Below are 26,468 nucleotides of genomic sequence, written 5' to 3'. Positions count from 1 at the left end.
AAAAGAGAGCACATTTCAAAGACCAAAGATTTAATACCACACTTTTTACTACTGCCAAACACTCCACCAGAATTTCAGTAAAATATCTACACTCTTTCTTTTGGGGAAGGTGGGTGCTGCAGACTGGGTTCACTAGGAAGCAGACTTCGAGAAAGTTTAGAGTGCAAGATATTTAGTACAGAATCTCCTCAAGATCAGTACCTGTGGGGAAAAGAAATGCCGGTTGGGGCAGAGAGAAAAGATGGGCTGCAGTGCAGGCCTGATGACAGTTTGCCAACACCAGCGCCAGCTCTGGAGCTAAATTGGCCTGTCAGTGTTGATTTTTGGGGGTGGAAATGGTGGAGCCTTTTCTCTTAGTGTCAATCAGTCACTGAATGTGTACCATTTGGAAGGGGTGTGTCCTTGGGTGAAGGACCTTTCTGCAGGCAATCCTGGAAGAAGTTGAGAACTGACTCCAAAAAAACCCAGTGACTGGACAGCAAGTCCTTCTTTGCACGAGGGTCTGGATATCAGTTTCATGTCTACCACTATCTTATCCACACTGTGTTGCTTAAATCTACTTCTTAAAATATGTTCAGAGAGAAGTTCAGCTAGGATTCTGGTTGGCCTGCCCTTCTGGGGAAAACTTTGAAGAGGAGTGTTAATGAGATGAACTACAGCTTCCATAATTCCAGCTCATTCAGATGTCTCTCATCCTCAGCTGGCACCTCTGCTGTTTTTTGGACATAAATCCTGTATGAGATAGACACTATTCTTTAGGAAACTGCATTCATCTTAAAGTGATATCCAATAGTCCTCTGAAATATTTGGATATTCCCCTTTTCCCGGTATGTATGTATCTGCATAAATGGCCATAGGTCCCACTGGGGAAGGATTTTACCACGTACATTTGTTCTGCTGTTGTACAGCTAGCTCTTCCTTCTAAGAAACGGCATCCTCTGGGTCCCAAAAAAAAATGAGTTCAATTCTGATCAAAACGGCAAAAGATCATGAAGTTTTACTGGAACAACTACACTCAGCCTCCTAATTTGCCATCCTTCATTTCTTCTAAGGGTACAAGTCGAATAATACAAGTTCATATTTTCCTGACCACCTCCATAACTGTGTGGGTCAGTCCCCTTGGCTACCAGTCTGAACTTACCACTCATTACAATAATTGCACCTAACTAGTATCTAATTAAGTGCTACCATGTGGTCTCTATCTTTTGGGGGCCTTATCATTCCTGTTACCGTAACTGTAACCTTCTCTTTTGCTGTCAACCCTGATATACAAAAGAGAACTAACGCTGAATTTTTTAGTGATGCTTGTCTTCCTTCTCCTAGCACATCCCTGTGGTCTTGCTGAATTGTGCATCTTTCAGGTCTTCCCATGGAACATAATCATTTAGAGGGTTATTTTTGTCTGATATACCTCCTCTAACATGTTCATTTTTATGTATCTTTCAATTTCCTTTTCCATCTGTCATAGGAATTTTGGCATTTTGACCTCTCTTATTATGGGCCATTATTTTTTTTTTCCATGCTGTTAGGTGTTACCCAGTTGGTGAGTTCACAGAGATCACAGAGAGTTCACAGAGATCCCTTCTCTTGAGATCCTTGTTAAAGGTGTTAAATCATGTATCTCAGGAGTTAGTAAAAAAAGTCCTTCTCTTCTCTAGTTCTAATCTCCTTGATCAAGCACTCAAAGAACACAGCCCCAGGCATACTCCCAGCTCTTTTCAGCACATGCTGTCCGTGTCCTGCATCTCCTTTCTGTCCTCTTTCATGTCCCAACATGTCCCCAGCTTGGTTCTGCTATGACCCCCTTCAAAAATTTCCCCCAACTACCTACTTCACAGATTCTGAGAGGAGCACACATTGTCTTACAGGAGGTAGAAATCTGCATTTTCTTCAGCAAGAGGAAGTGGTAGCTCTGAAAAGGGAAGGTTGGGCTACTTGGGCAGGCTCATAACTCAGGGAAATCTAAGAATCCAGTATTTTCGGAGGTATCAATCCAAATGTCCCCCCTCCAAGTGTTAAGGTCCAATTCTTTCTCAGAGTCTAGACCTTAGTATAGCAGACTTACCTTGTTTGAAAGCTAAACTTTTTTGGAAAGTACCTACTCTGACAATTAAGTGCTAGGTCTGATCCTGAGTTTTCTCTGCCTCCCTGCTACAGAGAGCCACTTTATATGTTGCCAAAAGGCCCTCAGGTTTTCCACTTGACTTTCAATTGCCTATTAATTGCTTTTAGTCATTTATCTTTTCCTAGAGCATCAATCCAACTTGGCATTAGCTATGGAATTCCATTGTCCTTTTAGTTACTACTGTATCTATATTTTTCAAATGTCTAATATATCAAATCAGCTATGGTATATCTTTTCACTACTATGCCATTCCAGCTCACTACTAGTGGAAATTTGAACAATTGCATGGCTCTCTGCAGCCAGAGGCTGTCATTACTTCATTTACCATCAGTAATGGTATCTTCTTTACCAAGCCAGTAGTGAATGAACTAGCTCTAAATCCCCTTAACTGTTTTCTGAGCCTTCTCCTGGCATCAATTATTGCAGATTAGATTTTCTTGGAAGCACAGTGGATTGGAGTTTAGGGTGCAGGATGTTTATTAGGGAGTGCCATTGTGATCAAAGAAGCAGGATTCAGCAGATGGAGAAGTTGAGCTGTGAGGCAGTCCCTAATGACAGCCTTGAAGGAACCCATGGAGAAGTTTGGCTCGTCATAGTTTTCCTATGTTGCACCCAAATGGCAGGGACTTTATACCCCCCTCTTAATGAGTCATTCTAATCTAATGTTAGAAACAACAGTTGTTGGTGAGGATATAGAGAAAAAGGAACCCTTGTGCACTGTTTGTAGGAATGTTAACTAGTATAGCCACTGTGGAAAACAGTATGGAGGTTCCTCAAAAATTAAAAATAGAAATACCATATGATGCAATAATTCCACTATTGGGTACTTAACTTACCAGACAAAATGAAAACACTAACATGAAAAGATATATGCACTCCTATATTTATTGCAACATTATTTACAATAGCCAAGACATGGAAGCAACCTACATGTCCATCAAGAGACGAATGAATAAGGGAAATGTGGTATATATACACAATGGAATATTACACACCCATAAAAAGGATAAGATCATGCCATTTGAGACAACATCTCAAATGTTGGACCTAGGATGGACCTAGAGGATACTAAGCTAAGGGAAATAAATTAGACTGAAAAAGAAAAATACCATATGATTCCACTCATAAATGAAATTTAAAAAGTGAATAAACAAGCAAAAAGCAGAATCAGACCTATAAATTACAAAGAACAAACTGATGGTTGCCAGGAGAGACAGCGGTGAGGGATGAACAAAATGGGTGAACAAGCATAAGAGAAACTAGTCTCCAGTTATAGAATAAATATGTCACAGGACTAAAAAGCAGAGCATAAGAAATACAGTCAATGATATTATAATAACAATGTAATGGGACAGGTGGTAGGTATACTTATGGTGAACATAGAATAATGTATAAACTTGTCAAATCACTAAGTTGTACACCCAAAACTAATGTAACATTATGTGTCAATGATACCTTAAAAAACAGAAAGAAAAACCTAAGGTCGAGCCCATGACCTCCTTGTCATATAAGGGTGTAACTGCCACATAGTTTCCTCCTAAATAAGCTCCCTAATTAATTTTCATCTTTCAATTAATGGTAACATCAATATCCCAATCAAACATACCCTATCTATCTATCTATCTATCTATCTATCTATCTATCTATCTATCTATCTATCTTAAAAAGAGAGCATGCAAGTGGGGGAGAGGGGCAGAGGGAGAGAGAAGGAATCTTAAGCAGGCTGTATACTCTGCACAGAGCCCAAGGCAAAGCTCAATCCCATAACCCTGGGATCATTACCTAAGCTGAAATCAAGAGTCAGAAGCTCAACTGACTGAGTCACTCAGATGTCCCTAGCAATCAACTATACTTTAAATGACAATATCGCGGCTTACCCCTTCTTCCTGACATTTCCATTCAGTTAGCAGGCCCTGTGTTTTTTTATTTTTTTGTGTGTGTGTGTGTGTGTGTGTGTGTGTGTGTGTGTGTGTGTACTGTGTGGTAAAATACACGACAAAAAATTTTCCATTTTAACCACTTGAAAATATACAATTCAGTGGCATTTACAATGATATGTAGTCATTATCACTTTCTACTTCCAGAACATTTCAATCATCACAAAAAAGAAACCCTGTACTCATTAAATAGGCAGTCCCCAATCATCCCCTTTCCTCAGTTCTTGGCAACCATTAATTTGCTTTTTGTGTCTATAGATTTGAGTGTTCTGGATATTTCAAATAAATGGAATCATACAATATTTGTACTTTTGTCTATAGCTATTTTTTTGTTTATTTATTTTGAGAGGGTGTGTGTAAGAGTAGGGAAGGAGCAGAAAGAGAAAGAGAGAGAGAGAGAATCCCAAGCAGGCTCTGCAGTCAGCACAGAGCTGGGCTTGATCTAAAGACCATGAGGTCATAACCTGAGCTGAAATCAAGAGTTGGACGCTTAACTGACTGGGCCACCCAGGCCCCCAAGTATGGCTTATTTTATAATACCTACAAGGTTCAGACATGTTGTAACATGTGTCATTACTTCATTCCTTTTATTCAACAAATAAGATTTCATCATATGAATATACCACATTTTATTTATTCTTTCATTATTTGAACGCTTGAGTTGGCTACATGTTTTTGGTTATCATGAGTAGTGCTACTATGAACACATGTGTACAGGTTTTTGTTTGAATACCTGTTTTCAATTTTTTTGAGAATATACGTAGGGGTGGAATTGCTGGGTGATATGGTAAATCTGTATTTAACTGTTTCAGGAACAGGTAAACAAGTCCTGTGTTTTGAAATGGTTTTCCTGTGTATACATTATTTCCATTTTTTGCTGTCATCAATATGAGTGTTTATTCTTTCATGCTTGAATTACTTCACAATTCTTTACTGGAATTACTTCAAAATTCTTTACTGGTATTAGCAGAACTCCTAATAGTTCTGCTTAATACCTTCACACATCGTCCCCAAATAAACATCAGTTTACTTCTTAAACACCGTCCAGAACTTCTGTTTAGAATAATATCTTAATTCTTTGGATAATAATTCTTAGCTTGGCATGTAAATCCTCCACATTTCCATTCCAGATGTGTCTCATGTCTCAGTCTCTAAACCCTCCAAATAAACTAGTTCACTTGTCCTCTGAATACATCTTGAGTTTTTCCAGTTCTTCTTGTTTTCTTGAAATACATTTCCTCATTCCATCTCATGCATGGCTAGGTTACAACCTATCCATGATTTAATTACAAAGCCATTTCTCTTTCCAGTTTTTCCTACCTCTGAACTTCCAGAGCTTGTAGATCAGGTTGGAATTTTATTTTGCCTCTTTGATTAGAGAGTGTTGCAAACTCCTGGAACAAAGAATCCATTTTTCAGAAAATATTATGCAATTTTAAAGAGGACAGGATTTCTGGAGGGAAATGATGTTATGTGAAAAGTGTGAAGAAAACAAAATTAAATTAATGATAGTGGTGAAAATAACTTGAGTTTGGACTTTTTTATGGACTCTAATGAAGAGAGAGATTTCTAAAGATACATGCCAGCCCCAAAGAAAAATTCTTCTCTGATAAGGTAGATAATGCAGTAAAGGGAAATACAGCTATGAATTTAAATCTCACTAACAAAGAGCTGAAGATAATGTGTGATTGGAATCTCTGAAGAGGAGACCATGTCCTTTTTGGTTCCTCTGGCTTTGGACCTGAAAATGGGATTGTCAAAGTCAGAAATTATTTTACTTTAAATACAGAAAAACGAGTTATGGTACTAGGGCTAGAATACTTGCAAAGGACTATGGTTTAAAATATATAAGATATTCTTATATATATGAAATTATCACTATTCCATTATTAATTATTTCGTTGGGAAAGTGAGGTAACCTGCACATAAGGAAACAAAATTAGCTACATAAGGAACTTTGTGATAAGGTCAGGTTTTGAAATGATCTTTAAAAAATAGAGGGAATGGCACATAATTAAAAGACAAACAGCAACATGTGCCATGAATCTTTAAAACTGGAATCCTGGGGGTGCTTGGGATGCTCAGCAGTTAAGCGTCTGACTTTGGCTCAAGTCAGGATCTCACAGTTCCTTGGTTCGAGCCCCGCATCAGGCTCTGTGCTGACAGCTCAGAGCCTGGAGCCTGCTTCAGATTCTGTGTCTCCCTCTCTCTCTGCTCCTCTTCCATTCATCCTCTGTCTCTCAAGAATAAATAAATATCAAAAAAATTTTTAAATAAATAAAACTGGAAGGCAGGAATGTTAATGGATAAAAAATGCAAAATTTAAGAAAAGTGCCCCCTCTACTGCTTTTTTAAATTGAAGTATAGTTGACATATAATGTTACATTAGTTTCAGGTGTACTCTACTTTCCCTTAAGATGTTTAAATTATTGGATTAAATAATTGAAAAGGCACATTTAGCTATTTTAGGCAGGAAAAGCAATGTTTACTAAAGAAGACATGACTGTAACTCTTATTTTCCTCCATTTTATATAGCAAATAGCATTCAAAAGTAAAACTAACTTTGGGGCACCTGGGTAGCTCAGTGGGTTAAGCATCAGACTCTTGGTTTTGACTGAGGTCATGATCTCAGGGTACGTGGGTTTGAGCCCTGCGTTAGGCTCTGTACTGTCAGTCGGGGGCTGCCTAGGATTCTCTCTTCCTGTCTCTGCCTCTCCCCCACTCTATCTCAAAAATAAATAAACTTTAAAAATATATTTAAAAAATAAAAAAAGGTAAAACTAACTTTAAAGTGGAAAGAGAATGGAAACCTCTGATAAGCGAGAAACTGGTCTTAAAGCACCTCCATGCTTTGGATAAATTTAGAATTCTTCATTTATATAGAATGTAATATAGATAAGGGTACTTTTCTATTTTTTTTAATGTTTTATTTTTGAGAGAGAGACAGCATGAGCAGGGGAGGGTCAGAGAGAGAGGGAGACACAGAATCTGAAGACAGGCCCCAGGCTCTGAGCTGTCAGCACAGAGCCCCACACGGGGCTCAAACCCACAAACCGTGAGATCATGACCTGAGTTTAAGTCGGACGCTTAACCGACTGAGCCACCCAGGGGCCCCAAGGATACTTTTCTAAACACATATGTGAAATAATTTCTCCTGGTCAGAAATGTTGCAATCTGAGCAGGGGAAAAGGGGTCCTGTTGACCTTGACAATGACCATGAAGTATGGTACTGAACTAAAGAGCCAAAATGCTTGTTTTTTGCTTGGTATAGTTGCAAGTAGCATTTGCCCTCCATTGAAAAGACCATTTGGTTTCCTTGCCATCATTTGGTGGCAAGTTGCTTACATGAGATAATGTCCACCTTTGAAAGAGCAAAGATTCATTTTTACTATTGTGGTTCTGGGTATGGTGTGTTTTTCTTATTCACAGAGTCTAACTGTACTCTTTGATGATTCACAGACTGATTTACTGACATGAGATCCCACATAATATCTCGTCAGAACAACGGATGCACCTTATGGCAAAGGATATGATGTACCTTGCATGTGACAATGGAATCCACTGGTTCTACCATATATAACACAACTCAGGAACTATCAAACTGATAATATGGTAGAATGGCTGGGGGGTTTTGTTTAATTTTTTGTTAATTTTTTAGAGAGAGAGAGACAGTGTGAGTGAGGAAGGGCCAGAAAGCGAGAGGAAGACACAGAATCTGAAGCAGGATCCAGGCTCTGAGCTGTCAGCACACAGCCAGATGCTGGGCTTGAACCCATAAACCACATGATCATGACCTGAGCTGAAGTTGGACACTTACCCGACTAAGCCACCCAGATGCCCCTTGTTTATTTATTTTTAATTTGAGTATAGTTAACACACGTTGTTGAATTCATTTCAGGTGTACAACATAGTGATTTGACAGGTTTATACACTATGCTGTGCTCACCACAAATGTAGCTACCATCTGTTGCCATGCAATGCTATTACCATACCATTGACCATAAATGTTACATTATGCTGTATCTTTTATCCCTATGATGTATTCATTCCATAACTGGAAGCCTGTATCTCCCACTCCTTCTCACCCATTTCTTCTATCACCTCACCTCCCTCCCCTCTGGCAGCCATTAGTTTGTTCTCTGTATTTGTGGGTCTGATTCTGCTTTTTGTTTATTAAGTTTTTTAGATGTCACATGAGTGAAATCATATGGTATTTACCTTTCTCAGTCTGATTTATTTCACTTAGCATTATACCCTCTAGGTCCATCCATATTGTCTTAAATGACATGATCTCATCCTTTTTGTAGCTGTGTAATATTCCATGTGATATACATACGTATATGTATGTACATGTATGTATATATATGGCACATTTTCCTTATCTCTTCATCTATCAATAGATACTAAGGTTGCTTCCATACCTTGGCTATTGTAAATACTGCTGCAATCAACATAGGGGTGTGTATATCTTTTCAAATTGGTGTTTTTGTTTTTTCTTTGGCAGTTCCATATAGTGGAATTACTGGATCATATAATATTTGCATTTTTAATTTTTGAGGAACTTTCATTCTCTTTATATGGAATTTTCATACTTTTTATACAGTTTTATATGGTGGCTGTTGCAATTTACATTCCCACCTACAGTGTATAAGATTTCCTTTTTCTCTACATCCTCACCAGCACTTGTTATTTCTTGTGTGTTTTATTTTAGCTGTTCTGACAGGGGTAAAGTGATATCTCATTGGGGTATTGATTTGCATTTCCCTGATGATTTGCATTTCCCTGATGATTAGTAATGTTGAGAATATTTTTTTCATGCATCTATTGACCATCTGTATGTCTTCTTTGGAAAATGTCCAATTAGGACCTCTGCCCACTTTTTAATTGGACTATTTGGGGGTTTTTGGTGTTGAGTTATATAAGTGCTTTACATATTTTGGATATTAACCCCTTATTGGATATTTCATTTGCAGATATCTTCTCCCATTCAATATATTGCCTTTTTGTTTTGTTGATGTTTTCCTTTGCTGTGCAAAAGCTTTTTATTTTGACAAAATTCTAATAGTTAATTTTTGCTTTTGTTTCCTTTGCCTTAGGGGACATATCTAGAAAAATGTCACTACAGCCATGTCAGAGAAATTACCACCTGTGTTCTCTTCTAGGATTTTTATGGTTTTGGGTCTCACATTAAGGTCTTTAATCCATTTTGAGTTTAGTTTTATGTATGGGGTTAGGAAGTAGTCCAATTTCATTCCTTTACATGTAATGGTCCAATTTTTCCAGCACCATTTATTGAAGAGACTGTCTTTTCCCCATTGTATATCCTTGTCTCCTTTGTTATAGATCAATTGATTATATAATTGTGGGTTTATTTCTGGGCTTTCTATTCTGTTCCATGGGTTTATGTGTCTGCTTTTGTGCTAGTATAATACTATTTTGATTAGTACAGCTTTGTAGTATATCTTGAAATCTTGAATTGTGGTACATTTAGCTTTGTTCTTCTTTCTCAAGAGTTCTTTGGCTATTGGGGGCTTTTGTGGTTCCATACAAATTTTAGGATTATTTGTTCTAATTCTGTGAAGAATGCTATTGGTATTTTGATAGGGAGTTCATTGAATCTGTAGATTGCTTTGGGTAACAGGGACATTTAAACAATATTAATTCTTCCAATCCATGAGCATGGAATAGCTTTCCATTTGATTGTATCATTATCAGTTGGAATGGCTTTTCAAAGCTTCTGCTGAGGTGCTAGAATTAGAGATATTTCTCATGTGAGAAAGGGGTACTATTCCTCAAAATGGTGTATACTTGTTAAAGTGATGAATATTATACGGTGCCATGTCCCCAGTGGTTAGAATACATCAGTTCAGTATCCCCAGTCAACATCACTCCCAATGACCCGCTTGGAGAATTTGTTTTCTTGTCCTTGGAGCTTTAGAATCTGTGGATTGAGAGTTCTGAATTTCCATGGCAGTGGGGGGTCTTTGCACCAAGCAACATAGAGTACCTCTAAACATAAAGCTACAGCTTCTTTCTGGTCACTTTGCATTTCTAGTCCCTTTACAGCAGCTGGTAAGCAAAGAAAGTAATTACCACACTGGAAGGGGTAACTGACCTTCAGTGTTTGAAGGGCATATTAATAAAGGAGAAGATGGCTCAGTCAGTTAAGCGTCCAACTTCGGCTCAGGTCATGATCTCACGGTTCGTGGGTTTGAGCCCCGCGTCAGGCTCTGTGCTGACAGCCAGCTCAGAGCATGGAGCCTGTTTCAGATTCTGTGTCTCCCTCTCTCTCTGACCCTCCCCTGCTCACACTGTCTCTCAGAAATAAATTTATTTCTCTCAGAAATAAATAAAAAACTTTTAAAAAGGCTTTAAAAAATACATAAAGGAGAAGAAATTCCGGAAATTCAGATGCACTGTGGCATCTCTTGGTACACCCTGCCTGATTCTAACTATAAATAGACAAAGAACAACCACAGCTTGAGAAAGGTCTTGGTGCTATTTCCACTTGGGGTCTGGGCTATTCCACCACACAGACCTAGACCAGTGGAAATGCTTGTCAATGGGGAGAATATTTAATAGTAAACAGTAGAGGAGGGACATGATGAGTATCTGGCCTTGTAATCAAATATAGCAGCAGGGGGCAGAAGTCCATCCTATTGACCCTCCTTTTGTAACTTTCCCCCAAAATTGTGATCAGCCAGAATCCTGGAGAAGCTGTGACGAGATATAGTGAACTAACTGTGACACAAGCTGATCTGAGCAAGTGCAAGACGTGGACTATATTAAATGCTATTGGGTAGCTCACTCATCCTCCCCCTTTTTGAGGTCAGTTCATCTATCTCTGAGCTGTTGCCAGTGTGGCTGAGTGATACTGGCTTACAGCTGCACCAAATTTTGGAGAACTGCCTTGGGCCACTAGTTCCTGCTTCATTCAGAAATGCCTGAGAAATAATGCCCCACCCCCTTGGTGGCCCAAAGCCAATGGCTGACATGATATGAGGGTACAAAGCACTTTCTCAAGGTAGGTGATTTCTGAGGTGCAATCAGTCATGCTCAAGAGCTTCTGGTGGAATTAGGCTATGACTAGACTTCAGCTGAAACTGTTTCTTCTGTTTAATATCTTCCCCTGTACTATTGTGCTTCACTCACATTCTGATAGCTTTCTCCTGGGAACACCGCTTTAGCAAATCAATTTAAGAATCTTGTCTCAAGCTCTGCTTCTGGAGATCCTAAGACAGTTCCTTTTCCTCTGTCTCCAAAAAGAAAGTTCCTGGCAAAGAATTTTGATTGACCTGGTATGTAGTAAAGAATTAACCTTACCCAAAGGGAGGTCTGCTTTTGCCCCCAAACTAATAGGAGGTGATCTCTAGGCCCATGGAATGTCCTGCTGTTAGGAGTATCTTTGCCTGGAGGCTTTGACCCATGCAGTATCAGTCTAAAAATGTGATTTATGATGGTAGCTTTGGGCCACTCGGTATCAGTTTTGCCTCCAGAAGTTGCCTGGAGACTAAAGATATCAGCCCAACCTCCAAGAGGGTCTGGAGTTGAAAGTTCAGCCACACAGGTGGTATGTGATGGGCTCCCAGTAAAATTCTAAGTATCAAATATGGGGTGAGCTTTCTCTGCTGGCTGTGCATATCTTCACATGTGGCTAGAAGGAGTTAATGCTGTCCATGGCTCCATGTTGAGGGAACTTGAAGCTTCTCCTTTGGCCCCTCCTGGACTTAGCTCTATGCGTCTTTTCTCTTGGCTGATTATAATCCTTGTAATAGCCCACAATTGTGGCTATAGCAGTTTTTAGTTTTAGTTCTGAGTCCTTATAGCAAATTATCAAAACTGAGGATGGTTGGGGAACTGCCCAAATATGTAGTTGGCGTCATAAGTGAGGGTAGTCTTGTGTGGACACTGCTCCTCCTAGCTATATGGTTGGCTAAACCCTCACACCTGGCTTGTATCTCATCTCCTCATCTGGAGCCATCATTTTGGTCACATAAGTCGAGCACAGTCTGCTAATAAATTTGATTGGAGATAGGAGAGAGGGAAACTAGTGGGGTAGACTGACAAAAAGATGTTTCCTTGTCACCAGCATTTTCTAGGACCTCGAATCTGCCCTTTCTTGATGAAAGTCTTCTTCTCCTTTCCAATTACTGTGAATGCTGCTACTTTTTTTTCTTCCCTTCCCTGCATCAGGAAACATTCCCTTCCCATCCCTAACCCTGACCTTCATTCTCCCCTCAGATGCTCAATGTACTCTTCTGATTTGACACATCTGACATGATTTTGCTTGGATATCAGTGAAATGTTAGTACTGCAGCCTTCTTTATGTGATGCACATATTTACATATTACAATTATCCTATTTTTATCTCAGGAAATTGTTCTCTACTTAATATTACATTTAATTATAAATGTTCCTTTATAATGAAACTTCTTGGTGAATAGATGTAGCTTGGCATCCATAACATCTTCTTTATAATTTTAAGAGTCTGTGGTAATTTTCTTTAAAATTTTTATTTCCTTAAAAAATAAAAATAAAATAAATAAGTTTTTATTATCCTTGCAAAAATAGTACCTCATTCCTTAGCTTTTCCTGTCATCAGGTGTTAGTTGATGTCAGTTGCTTGTAAGTGGCTGGGAGGAGGCTCCATGGTAATATTTGGGTGTGATCTGAAGACATGCAGGAAACATAAGCTGGAATTTAAATACCAGCAGGCTTTAAACAAAAGTTCCATTTCACTTAAGGTTAGCATAGAAACTGTGGTAATGTATCTGTAGACCAGCTAGGGGAGTAAAAAGGCAGGGACTAAGAAAACCCAGGCAGAGACTGAGGACAGTAAACATCTAAACATTTCACTACTATCTGAATGAGAAAGGGCCAGTAAGCATTAGAACTTCACAGTAGTAAAGCTTGTATTTCATTGTCATTTTGCTATGTATGTATGAATATATCAAAGTAAGCTTGACTATAAAACCAATCTTTATTATTATTATTATTATTTGCTTAAGTTAACTGGTTCCATAATACAAGCCTATTTGCACCTTCTTTTGAATGTATCCAAGTACAAACCATTCCTCTTTAGTATTCTATTGTTTCTATATCGTGAATAACTTCTTGAGGATGAGGCCCTTACTCGTTTTTGCCTTCACTGCTCCTGCTCTTTTTAAGTCACAGCCATCCTCAGTCTAGCCTCACCACCCTCCTGGCTCCATGCAGCCATTGCTTTGGTCTTAGTATCTAAGAGACAATATTTTATTGGACTCAAACCAGAGACATTGGAGTGTGGGATTATTCTCACCGTTTTGTGTCCTAGGGAGAACCCTGGCTTCTTATATGCCCCCAAACTACAGCCTCTGTGCATCCCTCTGTGTTATTCCAGGCCATTTGACTGGATTTCTGCCTCAGTTAACTCTTGTGAATTCAAGCTCCCCTTTGGATCAGGAACACTGAACCAAATCCATGAGAAAGGGATCCTAACAGCCTGTTTTTGAGCGACTGAATCTTGTGCTCCAGGAACCCAAGGGTTTGTTAGACTTCTGCTCCTGAAATCCAAAACCAGTGCCTCCACTGACTTCATTATTTTCTACTCTCTGTACTCTTAACCACTGGAATGGACCAAATTTCGATGCCAGTCCGAGTCAGTGGTGAATTTGTACACTGTCTTGCTGCCCCATGACCCAACTCTATGACTGGCTCTGTTTTTTCCCCTGTCCCATCCTTGATTCAGGGCCCCAGTTATACCTGAGGGTCAAGCTTATACAAGTGTCAGCACTGCCAAATGCATTCGGGTATTATCTTTTTAAAAGGATCACATAAATTGCATTCACATAATTGCATAGGTAGAACTACCTATTCTCTACTGTATTACATGTGTGCTACTTTTAAAATCTTTTAATTATCTAATTTTCTGACAGTCATTCCAGTTTGTTACTGAGCTTCAAATTCTATTTTGTTTTAGAGCCCTAGGAAAATTGCACACATTGCTTTAATTAGTATCAATTTGGTTGTCAAATTTTCAAGATGAAGCCATTGTGTTTCAGCATTATTTAAAGCTAGGGCATTAAAATTAGCTGGGAATTTTTCAAGAATCTCTCATTATGACCCAATTTTAAAGTTATTTTAAATGTAACATTTAAAAGAGTTACTCTATCTCTTTCGGATACAATATTGCAAAAGTTATATAAAAAGCTAATTGCTAGCCAAAGGTATCACTTTTCACTATGTAAAATATAGTGTCAACTCAATTGTCTGTATCAGGAGAAGCAGAAGTTGAATAATCCAAAAGTAATTTATATTTGTCTTTGGGATGCTTTTGCCCTTAAACTTGAATATGGGTGAGTCTGATGTCTAGGGGATTCATGTCAAAATAATGAAGCTATATAATAAAAATCTCAAATGAGGAAGCTGATGAGTTCAGTTATTCTGCCTTTTTTTTTTTTTTCCCTTGCTCTCCAAGGTTGAAAGAAGCAAGTTAAGCTGAGCTTCAGTCATCTTTGGTAGATCAGAACATTGAACACAGATGTTAAACCATGGGTCTGGGAAGAATTCAGTAGCAGTTTAGAAGATGCTGAAATAAAGATTTTTAGATCTCTATTGGTTTATGTGATTAGAGTTAAAAAAGAAAAGAAATGGAGGGAACGAAAAAAGGAAGATAGATTATATCATAGAAAAAAAATACATTTAAAGAGAACAAGGAATGAATTCTGGCCAAGTGTTGTGCTGTCCTGAAATACAACCTGTCAAGTTCTGCGTATTGCATGCCATGAGGGTTGAAGTAAATTAGAGAAGGAAAAAAAATAATAGGCTAATGAAATAAAAACTACTGTCTTTGAAAATTAGGGCATTTCTTGTATCCTAGTATGTAAGAAATGCATATAAACATGATATTTAAAAACCAATACTCTTGTATCATTTGAATCATTTTTTTACCATATGCATCTTTTATCTACTACCCAACAGCTACAAACTTAAAAACAGGCACCTAGAATTTGAAAATACATAGAATTTGAGAGTAACAGCAAATGTTTCTTCTAATGATAAATACCTGACACGCTACCTAGCTAGTTTAGTTTTCCACAGATTTCTAAATTGAAAGACAGCATGCTTTGTTTATCTTTTCCAACTAGACTGTACATGCCTTAAGGCCAGTTATTATGTCATAGTTGTTTATATCTATCACAGGCTCTAAGGAGAACATTTCATACGTAGTAGGTGCATATTTTTTTTAATGAAGGCATGGATACTGAGTGAATGAATATGTCTGGCTAGGCCTGGATGCCCTGTATAACAAGAACATGGTAATCTGATCACTTCAGCCATTTTAATCCCTCACCAAATTACCTCTGCCATGTTCATTATCTAATCTGCAAGGAACAATTAGAGCTATTGTAATTTATTTCCTTTATATTCCACCTCATTTACAAAAAAAGTATTTAGATGGCACCAAAATTGCTCTATTAACTGTACTACTTTGCTTTTTTTTTAAATTATTTCTTTTAAATCCTAACCGTTTTCAACATGCTGTGCCACATATGTCTAGTTTTTCTTTCTTCGTGCTTCATGTTTTCGTAAAACTTTCTTTATGTCTGCAGATGTATTGATCTCTCTTAACTATGCTATACCATTTTTGTTGTAAAAATGTAATAAAGGGAATTGGTTTTCTGGCATGTAGCTAGTCAGGTCTTCTAAAGATGACTCTTTTTTTCCATTTCTTAACAATCATATAGATGACCTTTCAGAAAAACTAATATTTAGCACTCATAGCTAACTATGAGTTATGAGCTAACTATTCATGCTTACTATCTTCCTCACAGTGTGCTTGACTCTTATGACCTTGTCTTATTTGTTTTTTACTTAAAATGTAAATATATGCACATATAATTTTATATAAATTTATAAGTATGGTGATACCATACATAGTGGGAAGAGGGTGACATTATGGGTGCTTACTTTTCAGCTGAAGGCAAGAGAGACGAACTTAGGGAAACCACATAAAGAGCTTAATATGGGTCTCTCACAGTTGGGGAAACACAAGGCTGGTGTCAGAATTATTCCTGAAAAATCTAAAGGATGAGAGCTTAGAGGAAGTGGTCATTGACGTGGCCATTGGGAAGGCACTGCCCTTTTAGAGCCTGTCACAGTGCACGGGTTGCCATGTTTCCTGAGGCCCAGGCCTAGGTGGATAACATGGCAGAAGTCAGCCTTAGTTCCTGTGCAAGTGGAACCCTCAGGAACAGAAGGCCCAAAGTGGATACCTCAGAAGAAGTCACAAATGACTAGCTGGAATAGAGATGGATTTGAGATCCCCAGCAGCGGTGGTGGCAGGGTTTGCAGAATACCCCAAACACCTTCCAGGTGACTAAAAACCAGATTTACACATCTGCCAAGTCTAACAGGAGCCAGGAACAGCCAGCCTCAGCATCAGTTAAGAGAATTTTTCTGTCTTGCTTTCCTCTCCTTGCTCTCCGCGCTCCAGCTGTGGGAGGAGCAGTAGAAGGGTAATGGAAGGGAAAGAAGAAGTGATTCATACTCCCTTCTCTGACTTCTGGCTTCTCTGCCTGTGGGCTGCCATGGGTGCTGCAGATCTGAGCCAGATGTGGGGAGGAGAAGCCTAAAATGTAAACAAAGTTCATAATTTTGATTATTATATGGGAATGGAATTTTTTTGTTTTCTCCTTTACATTTTAAAATTTTTATTATTTTTAAAATTGAGAGGGGCGCCTGGGTGGCTCAGTTGGTTAAGCATCCGACTTCAGCTCAGGTCATGGTCTCACGGTTCATGGGTTCAAGCCCCGTGTCAGGCTCTGTGCTGACAGCTAGCTCAGAGCCTGGAGCCTGCTTCTGATTCTGTATCTCCCTCTCTCTCTGCTCCTCCCCCACTTGCACCCTGTCTCTGTCTCTCTCACAAATAGATACACATTAAAAAAATAATAATAAAATTGAGATATAACATTGTTAGTTTCAGGTGTAGAAGATAATGATTCAAGATATGTATATACTGCAAAAAGATCACTGCAGTAAGTCTAGTTAACATCTATCACCACAGAGTTACAAACTTTTTTTCTTGTGAGGAGATCTACTTCTGTCAACAAAAGTTTATTGTTGTCAACAAGGAAAATAATCTCTAAGCAGTACCAAATGGCTTCAGTCACTTCCATACTTATCCTTCAAATTAAACATCTTCCATAAAAGAAAAGTTACTTGTGGTCCTTTCCTTCTTTGTCTTTATTTTTTTAATGTTTATTCATTTTTTATTAAATTTTTTTAGTGTTTCTTTATTTTTGAGAGAGAGAGAAACAGTGAGGGAGACAGAAACAGAGTGAAACCAGGGAGGGGCAGAGAAAGGGAGACACAGAATCTGAAGCAGGCTCTAGGCTCTGAGCTGTCAGCACAGAGCCTGATGCAGAGCTTGAACCTATGAACCAGTGATCATGACCTGAGCCCACGCTGGACACTTACCCGACTGAGCCATCCAGGCCCCCTAATGTTTATTCATTTTTGATAAAGAGCACACAACTGAGGGAAAGGCAGAGAAAGGGAGACGGAAGGTCCAAAGTGGGCTCTGCACTGACAGCAGTAAGGGCTCCAAGTCAGGAACCCACCAGATCATGACCTGAGCCAAAGTCAAACTCAAACAACTGAGCCACCCAGGCACCCTTCCTTCTTTAACTTTAATAGAAATATATTTTGATTAGTTAGAAATCTAAATTGTATACTAGCTTTTAAATAATTTATTATTCAAGTTTCTTTGATATGAGTTTACACAGAAAATGTAGCTTTTTTTAATGTTTTATTTATTTCTGAGAGAGAGACAGCATGATCAGGGGAGGGTCAGAGAGAAAGGGAGACACAGAGTCTGAAACAGGCTCCAAGCTAGCTGGCAGCACAGAGCCCAACATGGTGCTTGAACCCACGAACCGTGAGATCATGACCCAAGCAGAAGTCGGTCGCTTAACCGACTGAGCCACCCAGGCGCCCCAGAAAATGTGCCTTTGTAGTCTGTTTATTTTTAAAGATCACAAATAATTTTATTTTATTTTTCTGTTATACTGCTATTTCTGTTATACTCTGTTCTTCCAAACTATTTATATTGGGCCCATATTAAATAATCAGAAAAATAAGTTACTATAATTTTTTTTTACCTTGCCTCTTCCTCAGGCTATCTCATCTGTTCTTCCTTTTACTGCTAGACTGAGAAAAGGACCCCACACCATTACTTTTACTTTTTCACTCTGCACTCATTGTAATCCTTCCAATTCTGGTTCACCTCTCTAATGAAACTGCTTTTCAAAGTCTGCTGTTATCCATTCATAAGATTCAGAGGTTCTCTCTTAAGGCTTTATCTTTCTGGATCACATTTGTTACAGTGCTTAATACACAGCGCCTGGTAAACAATCGATTCTGAATATATTTAAGTTCTATTCACACAAGGATTTGTTTAATGGTATTAATTAAATTAATACATACATAATATTATTTATCTGCATAAAAGATTTCATTGATTGAAAACTTAAGCAGTCCAATTACATCTGGTTACCTATTGCTAATACAGCACAATAAGTTGCCACAGTGTTTTTCACTTATACCCAGGGTAGGGGACCCAATATTGTAGAAATTCAACTCTCATTTGTTGTTCTTCATTGCCATGCTTAGTAATACAATTATTTATCTAAAGTAAATAAGGTTTGGGGATGAAATGCACATCTTTATGACTATAGTTAACATATTGTACTTTTAGATGTTGCCAAGAGAGCCGACCTTAAAAGTCTCATCACGAGAAAAAAAAAATTGTAACTATGTGAAGTTATAGATGTTAACTAAACTTATTACAGTGATCATTTCACAATATGTACATCATGTCGTACACCTAAAATGAATAGTTATATGTTCACTACATCTCAGTAAAACAAGAAAAGATATAGTTTCCTGGCAGTAAAATGAGTAGATCAACTTGAGTATAAGCAGTGGGATCCCCGTCCTTGCTCTATGAGAAATCCAGCAGGCAGCCAAAAGAAACTCAGGTGGATATAGGAAGCTGTTCATTGAATTAAGTTGCCCTCTGATCCCAAGCCACTGGTCTCTTATCTCAGTTTCTACTTTCCCTTAAGTTTCTTGTCTGGAATGGCCTCTGGTGAGAGAATCTGCATCTGTTACCTAATTTTGGATTCTTCTTTCTTTACCAGCTCCTCCTCCCAACGCAACAACCTGGACAGCTGTTTCCAATTACCTTCACTGGCAGCCCTCAGGCACTCCCACCTGATGCTGCAGAAGGAGACAAAAGTTGTTAAACCCTGGGCAGGAAATAGCCTCAGCTCTGTTACCTGAATTTAAGCTGATAGGAATGAAACCAACAATATTTATTAAATTTTTTTACATTTATTTATTATTGGGAGATGGAGAGAGACAGAGCACGAACAGGGGAGGGGCAGAGAGAGAAGATCTTAGACACAGAATCTGAAGCAGACTCCAGGCTCTGAGCAACCTGTCAGCACAGAGCCCGACGTGGGGCCCTAACCCACAAACTGTGAGATCATGACCTGAGCTGAAGTCAGACACTCAACAACTGAGCCACCAGGTGCCCCTCAACAATATTTATTACATTCCTACTGTGTGCCAGACATTTGAAAAATAACAGCTTCATTGAGATATAATTCACATGCCACAAAATTCACACTTTTATTTTATTTTGATTTTTGCTACTTATTTATTTATTTGATTGCTATTTATTTATGGCAGATATTCCACATCTGTGATCCTCTGCAGTTAGAAGTTCTTTGAAATGATGCCGTGGGCCTTAGCTGGGCGGAGGATGGAGTCATGTGACTCCCCCCTCCTGCCAGCGGCCCCACAGATAGCATACGTTTTAAACTGGGCATTGAACTTGCCTGTCACTTTGTCAACTTCAGCCACCATCTGAGTGGTTGTGTGGCCTTGGCACCAATGATGCGGTTGTTGGCAGAGCGTTTTCGATCCCAGGTACAGGCCCATGAACTCAACAGCGCTGTTCTGTTAAGTCAAGGACATGCCTGCTGCCACAGCAAATTCACCCTTTTAAAGTATATAATTCTCTAGGGTCTCTAGAATTGTGCAGTCATCACCATGATCCAATGTTAGAACATTTTATCCCCCCAAAAAGAAACCTCATACTCATTGGCATATGCTTACCATTCTCCTCTCCCTGGAAACCACTCCCCCACTTTCTGTTTCTATGAATTTGCCTTTCTGGATATTTCATGTAAAGGAAGTAATATATAGCCTTTTGTGTCTGGCTTCTTTAACTTAGCCTAATATTTCTAATGTTCATCCTTTGTATGTATCAGTAATTCATTTATTTTTATAGCCTAGTAATATTCTGTTGTGTGGATACATCACATTTGTATATCTATTCATTAGCTGATAAGGAATTAGGTTGTTTCCACTTTTTGCTGTTATGATTACTACTACTCTGAACATTTGTATACAAATTCTTCTGTGGACACAAGTTTTCAATTCTCTTCACTGTACATCTAGGAATGGAAATACTGGGTCATATGGCAGCTCTATGTTTAGCCAAACTGTTTTCCAAGGTGGCTACACCATTTTATATTTTACCAGCAGGGTATGAGGGTTCCAATTTTTTTCATATCCTTGCCAATACTTACTATGGTCCATCTTTTTTTATTATAGCCATCCTAGTGAGTATGAAATGGTATCTTGTGGTTTTGATTTACATTCGCTGATTACTAATGATGCGGACAATCTTTTTATGTGCTGATTGACCATTTGTCATCTTTGGAGAAATGTCCATTCAAGTCCTTTGCCATTCCTTAATTGGGTTATCTATCTTTTTGTTGTTGCGTGGTAAATGTTCTTCACATATTTTGGATACTAGGCCTTTATTAGATACATGATCCTTAATTGGGTTATCTATCTTTTTGTTGTTGTTTGGTAAGTGTTCTTCACATATATTGGATACTAGGCCTTTATTAGATACATGATTTGTAAATATTTTCTCCCATTCTTTGGGTTGTGTTTTCATTCTCATTTAAAAAAAATTTTAAGAGGCCCCTGGTTGGCTCAGTCGGTTGAGCGTCCAACTTTGGCTCAGGTCATGATCTCACGGTTCGTGGGTTCGAGCCCTACGTCGGGCTCTGTGCTGACAGCCAGCTCAGAGCCTGGAGCCGGTTTCAGATTCTGCATCTCATTCTCTCTCTGACTCTCCCTTGCTCACAATCTCTCTCTCTCTCTCTCTCTCTCTCAGAAATAAATAAGAAAACAAACCAAAACCAAAACAGAACAAAAAAACAAAGAAAAAAAAGTATCTCTTGTAGTTTGTTTCCCTCTCTCCTCTTCCCTCTCTTCCCATTTGTTCATCTTTTTGCTTCTTAAATTCCGCATATGAGTCAAATACATAAAATTTTATATTTCTAGAGTGAAATATACTGCATTTTGAACCTCAAGAGACATGACCTAAGATGATATTAGAGATAAGAATAAAGGGGGTAATATTCCTCAGGTCCATCACAACCATCATAATGAAAACAACTTGCATATGATTAAATAATAATGCTTATTTATGGCCATTGCTTAGCTAAGGCCTCATTATGAAAGCCTCATAATTTTGTCTTGTCAGGTGATCCATTTTCAATTCTGTTGTAGCCAGGAAGTGTTACTTTCGACTCAGGGGAATGTTGTCTCTAACATGTTGTCCATAACTAGGGTAGGGTTACCCGATATGTAACCCTTAAACCTCACATGCTCCTCTCCCTCCCACCTGCCATGTTCTGGTACTCTCAATAGGGGGACGTGACCTACTTCTGAATACCAGGACCTTCTCATGTTTCAGAAATCAGGCCAGAAGGACCGGAGTTCTGCAAGAAGAACTTCTGTGGCGAGGAGAAGGAAGAGGGCAAAGGCCAGGACTCCTGCCAGTGAGAAGTAGCAAATGGCTTCATTTTTCACTTCTTTCTGCATGGTGGGAAAGGTGATACAAAAGAGCCAGCTAGGATAAGTCTCGTAGGTATAAAAAGGGAGAGAGAATTCATGCTGCACCTGTGTGCATGCATGTGTATGTGCATGTGTGTGCGTATGTGTGCGCTGTGCACGTGTGTGCCTGACCATTAATGCATGATATGATGGTTCTGTGCACTATGATAGGACTCCTAGAATTTGGCCAATCAGTCTTTTCATGGAGTAGGGAGACTAGAGAAGCATGGCTTTCTTGAGAGGCCTTTTCCCAAGCTGTCCAATCAATGTCTTATCTTTTATTTACTTTTTGTCTTAGATATCCTGAATGAACATGAAGTGCTTCTCCTCCTCAGGAGTCTGTTGCATAAACTTGAGAATGATAAACACAGATGCCTTCCTAGAAATACAAAGCCATAAAATTACACAGTTGGAGGAAACCTCTGATAACTTCTAATGAACGCCAATACTCTCATTCATGTCTGGAGATAAGGAACCCCAGGCCCAGAGAAGTTACATTTTTTTCACAAGGGCATCCAGATACTTAATATTCAGAACAAGTGTGGGGTTTGCTGTAGCAGAAGTAGAGTGGCCTACCACTCAGTATTTTATTACAAATAAGAACTATATAAACCAATCACACCCTAGCTCACCTGGCACATAAATGCAGTATCAAGAAGGAATAAACTAAACCAAAAGTCAAAAGGAACAAAAGTGTCCTTAAGTGGCACTGCAGAACCAGTCTATTTTCTTATACATGACATAGCTCTCATATCTTTATATGAAATGATATTTAACTTGCAAAATTGCCTCTATGTTACCCTAGGAATTATGGAATTACCAAGGGCTTCTGTAATATACAACATGCCTAGAGAGAAATAAGCTATGTTAAGAGAGCATTTTGTTAACGATGCTGTTTATCTGTTTGTTTTTTTTCTACCCTGGATATTGGAATCATTATTGTAAAACTCAAGTAGGGCCCACCTAGCCCAGTGAAGGCTTATTAAACTCAGGTGTTTTTTTAATGTTTATTTATTTTTGAGAGAGAAAGAGAGAGACAGAGCACGGGTCGGGGAGGGGCTGAGAGAGAGGCAGACATGGAATTTGAAGCAGGCTGTCAGCATGGAATTGAAGCAGAGTCCAATGCGGGGCTTGAACTCATGAACTCTGAGATCACGACCCGATCCAAAGTTGAACGCTTAACCAACTGAGACACTCAGTGGCCCCTGACCCAGGATTTTGTGAAACTAGTGGCAGATGTTTTGAAAATGACTAAATAGAATGGTGTTGGAATAATAACCTTTTAATATATTTTAAAATATATATTAGAACCGAAAACACCATAAAACAATGGTTCTTAACTTTTTGGACCTTTTTGAGGATCTGTTGAAAATTATGGATAGGTCTTCCAGAAAATTTTATATGTACAGGAAGTGTTAGTAATACTTCACAAAAGTGACATAGACCCCAATGTCTATCAATGAAAGGACCCCTGCCATATAGTTACTCATGTTAGAATCTTTCAGTCCCTCCTTCACCCACTTTGGTAAAGAAATCAGTCTCTGTTCTAGTCCAGTCTTCATGGCTTCCTGCATCTCCTTCTTGTATGACCACATTCTTTTTTTGTGATGACACTCCCTAGTTTCAGGGGCCTGAATATTTCTGATTAATCTCTATATCTGTGAAAATTCAAACTCCCTCTTAAGAACTGCCATTATGGGTATGTTGCTTTCATTCTCAGAGGTATTACAAAGTTCCGTCTGCCAATTTGACTTATCAATACCAGGAATGATTTTGATTTCTTTCTTTGACCCTATACCCTTCTCTTGGTCTGCCTACTTTCTAATGGCTCCATATTCCCTCCTGATGGGGAGGGGAGAGTTACATGTTGTGCGTATATGCTACATATAACTAAGGTAGCCATATAGTTTATAGTCAAAATTGGTACACTTTGAGAGTAAAAAACAGTGCTATCAATAACTAAACCTGGACATACAGCACTGTCCTGGCAAACCAGGCCATATGGTGCTACTAGTCTAAAACTAAAGTGCTACTTGATTTTCCATTGTCCTTATTATTTGGGCATGTATCTCCCTCTGGAGTCTGGGGAGGAGTGGCTACGAGTAGGAAATGAAGAGGTCTCCAGGGTGAATTTAGAGCTAGGACCCATTGTAGCCCTTTTAATATGCACAGGGCAAAGCCTAAGCAGATTTGTGATGAGTGGTTATTGAAGCTACTTTGCCATCAGCCTGCCTGAAGTTACCCCTGGAGTTGATGCAACAGGTGCAGCAGGCACAGTAACAAACCTGTGAACTTTTTTGTTGTTCCTACTTCTTATTCCTACTCCTGGGAAATTCAATTTCCCTGTGTAATTCATAGCCAGGGTTCTCCATGCATGTGGATGATTAGTGGGTATGAAATGGTAAACAGGAGTACACCAGGGCTGCAGTAACCAGGCTCTGTGTTGGGCGTTAGCACTTAAACCCTAAGTACCAGGGCACATCTTAAACACACACATGGCAAACCAGAGAGCTAACTGCGGAGCTGAAAGCACTCAGGTTAAGAAGGAACTGCTGCCTGAGCTAGGGAGCACAGACTCACTACAGGACTCAGATGGAAAGAGACAGAGGCTGAAGAAAATTTTTATGGACATCATTAGCAATTCAGTGGCAGTGATTCTGTTTTTTCTTAAAAGATTTAAAATCTTAAAAGATTTCTTAAAGGAAACTTTAGGCATTTGTAAATTCAAGGGAAAAATCATAATCTGTATTAAGAATATTACATACAGAAGCAACTGTTTGAGGGGCAAAAATAGATCTGATGAAGGGAATTAGCAGAATCCTGACAAAATAGGAGAGGAAGAATCTGGGCTAAGCCAGACCACGACAGAAATTATTCTTCTAACCATACCAGCTAAGGTATTGCCCTGAAAATCTATATCACATTTCCACAAAAGCTCATGTATAATTTATTATCTATATCCATAGTTAACACTCTTTCAGTCATGTTCAACCAATTATTTTGCTATCAAGTATGGATTTGAATAATGCCTGCAGATATCAGGACTAACTGGACTTTGAATAATGGTTACACTCAAAATTCTCAGGGCTAGAGATAAAGATCAAGATAGAGAGAGAGAGAGAGAGCGCAGATAAGTGATTACAGGAGTTGGGGGAAGGTGGGAGAAGAGGTTGATTATGAAGCAGCTGCATAAGGGAATTTGGGGAGTGCTTTATATCTTGATTATTGGGGTGAATATGTAACTATATACATATATATCAAAATTCATAGAAGACTACATCACAAAGAATGAATTTTATGTAAATTTTAAAATAAGAGATTTAAAAATAAAAGAATCCAGGACTTTATAGGTAAAACCAGATAAACAATCTCTCCTCTGACATCCTCCTTGCCATTCTAAATTGTTGCTTTAACAAGTTTATATCTTTCTGATGGGTACAAAGATATATTTGTCTTTTTTTATATGTAGACCTGTTGTTGGTCCAAAGACACAGTAGGAATAGAACAGGGAATAGTTACATGGAATAAGTAGAAGTATTAAAAAAATGCCTTACACAGTAGTGAATAGAACCTTGAGTACTGATATTTCTTGACATTTGGGCTAATGGTATAAGAGGACAGGTATGGAGGTGGAGGAAAGTGGACATATGAACAGAGTCTTGAAACAAGTGAGCTAGTGAACCATGTCAAGCTCTTAGGAAGGGTGTTCCAGTTAGAAGAAACACAAGTTGAGAAGCGGTGGGCACATACTATAGGTTTTATAATTGGTGGAAATGCCAGTGTAGATAGAGAGGAATAGGCAACAGGTGAGGAGCAGCCAGATCATAAGTCTGATAGGCTTTACTAAGAAGAGGTTTTAGTTTAAGTATGGCTGGAAGTCATTGAGAGTAAACGGGGGAATTATCTGGTCTGATGTGCATTTTTAAAAGATTGCTCCCACTACTGGTGGGAATGCAAACTGGTATAACCACTCTGGAAAACAGTTCCTCAAAACATTAAAAATAGAACTACCCTATGACACAGCAATTGCACTACTAAGTATTTATCCACAGGATACAAAAATGCTGAGTTGAAGGGGCACATGCACCCCAATGTTTATAGCACCACTATCAACCATAGCCAAAATATGGAAAAAGCCCAAATGTACATCAACTGATGAATGGATAAAGAAGATATAGTATATAACTTTCTTACACCACACACAAAAATAAACTCAGAATGGATGAAAGACCTAAATGTGAGACTGGAAACCATCAAGACCCTAGAGAAGAAAACAGGCAACAACCTCTTTGACCTCAGTCGCAGCAATTTCTTGCTCAATACATCTCCAAAGGCAAGGGAAATAAAAGCAAAAATGAACTATTGGGACCTCATCAAGATAAAAAGCATCTGCACTGCAAAGAAAATCAACAAAACTAAAAGGCAACCAACGCAATGGGAAA

This window comes from Crocuta crocuta, unplaced genomic scaffold, assembly GCF_008692635.1.
Source record: "Crocuta crocuta isolate KB4526 unplaced genomic scaffold, BGI_CrCroc_1.0 scaffold130, whole genome shotgun sequence".
Taxonomy (NCBI): Eukaryota; Metazoa; Chordata; class Mammalia; order Carnivora; family Hyaenidae; genus Crocuta; species Crocuta crocuta.
This window is presented reverse-complemented; position numbering follows the sequence as displayed.